This window comes from Armigeres subalbatus, chromosome 2 (assembly GCF_024139115.2).
Source record: "Armigeres subalbatus isolate Guangzhou_Male chromosome 2, GZ_Asu_2, whole genome shotgun sequence".
Lineage (NCBI taxonomy): Eukaryota > Metazoa > Arthropoda > Insecta > Diptera > Culicidae > Armigeres > Armigeres subalbatus.
The window spans coordinates 170,995,024-171,000,997 of record NC_085140.1 but is presented as its reverse complement, the minus strand read 5'-3'; positions in this window follow the sequence as shown (position 1 = coordinate 171,000,997).

The following is a 5,974-nucleotide window of genomic DNA, read 5'->3' as shown; positions in this document are numbered from 1 at the left end:
TTACTGCCGCTAACCGCAAGTCGAGCACATCTGTATATGGGCCTCTATATACAGATGTACTCGACTTGCGGTTAGCGGCAGTTTAGGTTCCCACAGATTATTACACGGACAATCGCACCTACCATGACCTGTTCCAGGATGAACAATATGGACCAAACATGATCTTCCATGGACGGAATCCTGCTTGCTGAGTAATTGAGTCTTTTTTCTCATATATTCGATCAATGATGACTTTGCACAGAACATTGAGAACAATGCACAGTAACTTGATGCCCACTAATTGTCACATACTGGTAGAATCCATTTTTTTGGCGACTTTAACTAAGACGACCAGCATCCAGTCTGCCGGGAAAGCCGCGATGCTGATTAAATTTGCGCAGATAGCTTTGTGTCAGCCTTGAGTCAGCTTTAAGCATCTCTGCTGATATGCATTCTGCCTTGTACTTCATGCTTCACGGATGGTTGCTTCGATATCCTGCACCTGTACACCTTTGGCGGCTCATATGGCGGCTCTTTTAATGGTTGATGGAACTAAAATAAGTTGCTCGAACCAGTTGCTGATCAGTGGGTAGTTATCGTGTTTTACTGACATCCTCGGATTCATTCTTGCTCCAACGTAGAGGAGGCAAAAATCGCCAGTGGTTGCGGCGTTCTCACCTTCGTCGGCAAAAGCAGTCCAACCACGTTCACTTGTCCCGCCTGAACATAGGCGTTTACCTTTTTTCTGTAGAGCCGGATACCGTTGATGTGACTCGTATTTGTATCATGCCTCATCTTAATTTGGCAGGTTCGTGGCACGATTTTTATGATGTGCAATCCCTTGCACTTGACCCTAAAGGGAGTTTCTTTTAAAAACAGTGTCCTAACCCATAATCCGGGCAGGAGAGGATCACTAATCAGAAAACGATGTGCTTCCGAAGAACGCTAAATACGAACAGAGAGTTTATTTCAGAGTCCAAATGTGTTTTATATTACAAGTTATGTGTTGCTACATTTTCGTGTCATTGCACATATACAAGGTGGTTTAATTTTGCTTACACTGGTTAAACGTGAGGGTATTGATCCGTGCGACAAATATAATTTATTGAGCATGGGAGAGTCGATGTGCTTGCTCTGCACAAGCTGCACAAGCATTGAAATAAGTAATTTGATCCGAACGCTTTGGGTGAAATTGCTGAGTTATGAGTTTTGTCAATCGTTAATACAATGTATATGACATTTGGCTGGCCTAGTAGTTGCCGGTCTATCAACAAACATGTTGATGTTTGTTGGGTTAGCGTCTCTTAGTTTCTCAATCTTCCGCCAGGTTGCGTCTGTAATCCACTCTTTCTACTGAGTGCAAGCGTAGCTCACCTTGTTTCGGTAAATGCATTCTGAACGGCCACACTGCTCTTCTACGCTGCCACCTTCCGGAACATCCGTTGTTCAAGATCTTTAACGAACAATCTCTTCACAGCTGGATCATCTAGCCAGCGTGTGTTTAATCGCCTCCTCGCTCGCCCTCGCCTCTCTCCCCCGCCATTGACTCCGATCAATGCCCAATCGGATGCGCTTATTCCGGACATCAAGAAGGCTCCGTCTCCATTTTCGACTGATGCAGATGTGGACGATTCGGTTTTCAATCTGTCCATCACGAGGGACTCATGTAACTTAGTTAATGTGACCAGACGTCCCGCGTTTCGGGGGACTCTGCGTTGTTCAACTTCTTTTTTCAAATTTATTACAATTCATACAGCCTTACAAATATTTTTCCATTTTTTTTGGCCGAAATGTATGCGGAGTGCACTTTTGGAAGATTCATTTTCATGCCAGTAACGCAATCCGGATAGGCGTCCCGTGTTTCACGGCACACTGGTCACATTAAACTTAGTGATCTGGTCGATAACAAAAGAGTGATCCTTCAATCACCATGTCATGTCGTTATTACGACAGAATTCTGCAAACACCCTTAGATTTTGGAAGGTTCTCCTGGCTGAATCTTTCATTTTAATGACACTCATGACAGTTGCATCTCGGAAGCCAAGCCTCCTCTGCACTGCTCTGAGTTTGTACTGGCTGTCAACCGTTTCTCTTACCGCTATCACATCTCCTTTATTCGCTAAAATCTCACAGCAATCCACTTTGAACACCACTGCAAATCCGCTAAATCCGCACCTGTAGAACATTCTCCAACCTGATCGCAATTCGATTGCGTATATTAATGTAAAAGTTCCCCCAAACACACGCGACGCGACAGTCGCGACGCGATTCTATCGCCTGGCGACAGTGATTCTGTCGCCGTTGGCATGGAAGCATAAATAGAACATTGCTTGCAGCGACCCAACGATATAATCGCGGCGACTAGTTGTCGCCGTCGCGGCGATGAAATCCCTTAGGTCTTGGGGAGCCTTAATTGTGGTACCATCAGCCAGTGTAACTTCGATGACCACTTCCCTTTCCAATTCATTGAAAAGAGCACGGTCGTTGGTCATATGACATGTGCAACCGCTAATAAACGTCCATGCACTAGGAATTGCTCCTACTGCAATGAGGTTTACTGTAACATAAATAAACAAATATCTGTGTGATAATAATTTTGATTTGACTGCGATTTCCAAATGCTTGCTAACTGCCAAACTGCCTGCTAACTGCGAAACGGATGGGAATGTGGACGATGGCCGAAATGAGGGGAGCGATTAGCGGGAAGCGGTGCTCTCTTGTGAAGCGGTGCTCTCTTGGTTTCGGCAGTCAAATTAAATAGTTCTATAAAAATTTCCCTCCGAAAAGTTAATTTGTTGAAAGTTTTGTTGGCTGGAGAGCGTGCACTCCTTCCGAAACCGGTTGCTTTGGGCTGAATTGGACGAGTTCTGCCGACCGTTGGCAAGTCCACGCATCGCGCCATCTGTCGGCTATTCTGCCGAATCACGCCATCAGTAGGCCAAACCATCCATCGGCAATACGAGAGCTCCGCCATTTTGGACAACCGTCCACAAGCCGTGTAAAGATAGCATCATCCGTCAGCCATTCCAACCGGCCGTCGGCCGATCCATCCGTCGGCAAATCGACGAGTTCCGCCATCCGTCGACCACTTTTTGGGCCTCCGCCGACAAATCGTGTGAGTGTTACCCGTCGGTCATAACTACCGAGTACAACCCCTAGCAGCATACAAGTACCACATAGGTTATTGTTACTCATATATGACCGGATTCAGTCACAACCAAGTTGCTGCGACCATTTTTCTCTCACTTGTGCTGCTCGGGACGCAATCCGTTATCCGGCGGCCGAACCATCGGCAATCCAGCGAGTTTTACCATCCGTCGACCCATCTTGGGCATCCGACAACAAATCGAGGACAAATTTTAGCTATGCCAAATAATTTTTGTTCTAGCATTTTTCTCAAGTGATTCATTCCTATTGAATTCTTTGAAAAAAGTCGTGGGAAGGAAAGGGTAAACTACCGCAAAGCAAACAGGACCTCAAAAAGCGTGGAGAATAAACAAGACAAGCAAAACCTTTCGTTATGACGTTTTCTTGATAACTGAACGTATGTATTACAAGTATGGTTCAAGACAAATAAAGTATTATAAATACCCAGGGTCTCCAGTTAGCCTTGTTTTTGTTAGCCAAATGATCAGTTCAGCCATATGTCCTTTTTGGCAGTATGTCGCTTTGGCCTTCGGCCGAAATAACATTGTTGCCCAAAAAACCATTTCTGCCAAACGCCCATTTCGGTAAACGACATTTTCGGCCATATGACTCGTTCGGAGAAAAGGCCCTTCCAACAATACGATCATTTCGATGAAACGATCATTTCGGCCAAATGATCTTTTCAGACAAACGACAGTTTCTGCCGTATATCCATTTCGCCCAAATGTTTTTCGTGCTGATAGTTTATTCGGCCAAATGGCATAGGTATTCGGCCAAAAAACTTTTAGTCTAGTGGTCTTCGGACAAACGACCCTTCCTAGGGAAGTGTAACTAAGTTAACATCCACTGTTTTACATCTATATGGCGCTCAATGCCACTCATTAGGCTTAAAATCATTGCAAAGGGACACCCGGATATCGTATTGAATTGCTGCGCAAAAATGATGAATCCGTTGAGAGGTGGAACAACTCATACAGATCGCATGCTTGCTCTTCACAGATCTGAATAATAATCTTTCGCTAGGCGTATACAATCCGTGTGAAATTCTTTTGAAAAGCTACCAGTTCTGTGTAAAGTTTGGATGGATGAAAAATCTGCTACAGTCAATTATCAGGCAACATATTGAAATTATTAGTTGAATAATTTATAACACATTTGGCGGATTGTATGCATGGAATTAACAATAGCCACAATTTGAAAACAATTGGGAATAAAAGAAATTTGAAACACCAATTTCATACGAAAAAGAAAGAAAAGCGTATTCATCATTCATAAAAATAGTTTTACTTGTAGAATGGATCCATTAGAGATAAATATAAGTAAACTCTTTATGAAGGATATTTTCAAACCGACTAAAATCAAAACCTACCAAAATCAAAGTATAACTGTTCATTCAGTCACAATATTAATGATCCACATCTCTAACACCGTACGAAAGCAAAAACCCAGTTACAATGATAGACCACAGTATATTCACATATGATAGCAGATAAAAGTAAATGTTCAAAAGAATAACCCATGAAGAAGAAACATTAATCAAAATATTCGAATCCTACCAACCGTACATTAGTAAGTAGAGCAAAATCATAAATACAGTTCACCTTTAAACAAAAAAATGTCATTTACCATAAAAGCATTTAAGTGCGATAGATACATAAAACATGATTCAGGGTTTTGGCTTAGTAAGAATACAAGTCGGTAGGTTCACGACCTCAGCAAGCAATTGAATAACGAAAAGTTCTAAAAGGTACTGCAAACGAGGGATTTTACAGAGGAAATAATGTTAGCCAGTTGTCTGCTTGAAATGTTAAGAGTCTAAATGATAGAATGGATATGAAAGTCTCTATTTTTCTTAATCTCCCTATTCTATTGTCCGTTGAAAATTGCCTAATGAATGAAGTGCGTCTGCTTTATTCAGAAGCTAATCCAATTTAAGCATTGTTTGTTCTCCAAAAACTTTCCGATCAGTAGCGACAAATAAGGCGTCCGTATGTTCCACGCTCTGACGTTATCTTAAAACTAGCCAAATCTTCCCACACGGTTTACTGTTCACGTTTGCGTACTAGAAGAGAATTAAATGCGATGAATCGTAAAGAAGGAATTTTAATAGCCATTTACCAAACAAATATCTTTATTCTTTGAGCATGTATAAGGAAGTCGTAGAGTCAGAACTAAATGGAATGTTGTATGTAATGGTAATTAGAGGATATTTAATCGAACAAATTGGCAAAAGCAAACTCAAACGATGAATGTATGCAGATGTTACAGACTCTCGGAATTAAAAGTATTATAGTGATGGAGGAAACAATTGTAGAACTTAGAATAGTGAAACACAATTTACTGCAACAGTTCGTAGTGATAGTAAAATTAAATTTGAAAACTAAATATCATAGTTTTGTACAACATATATCACAGTTCCTTGGATGCTCGGTCGGTTTTTAGTGGTATGAACGATGGATGATTCCTCCACCAGCTCATGATTTATCCGTCTCGTTTTTGTACCGAAAGACGTTTCTTTCAACGACTTTGTTGGTCTTTCACAAGCATAGTCCAGGTCTCGTGTTCTTTAGTACATAGGTACAAAAAAGTATACGATTCACTACCATGATGCGACTTCGAATTCCCCTGCAGGTATCGACACTTCGACTACCCTAATTTCGTCACCACCGATACAAATTCGGCAGTACTCCGTTTCGACGATGACTATTCCGATCCGCTTAGCTTCTTTCTCTGGTCTGATTATGGGTCAGCATAGTATCTGGCATAGCCTATTAAATTACATATTCAGTTTTTGTTTATTAAACTCTAGTGCGTCGTGTATAGAATTTTCTCTCCAATAAATTCAAAA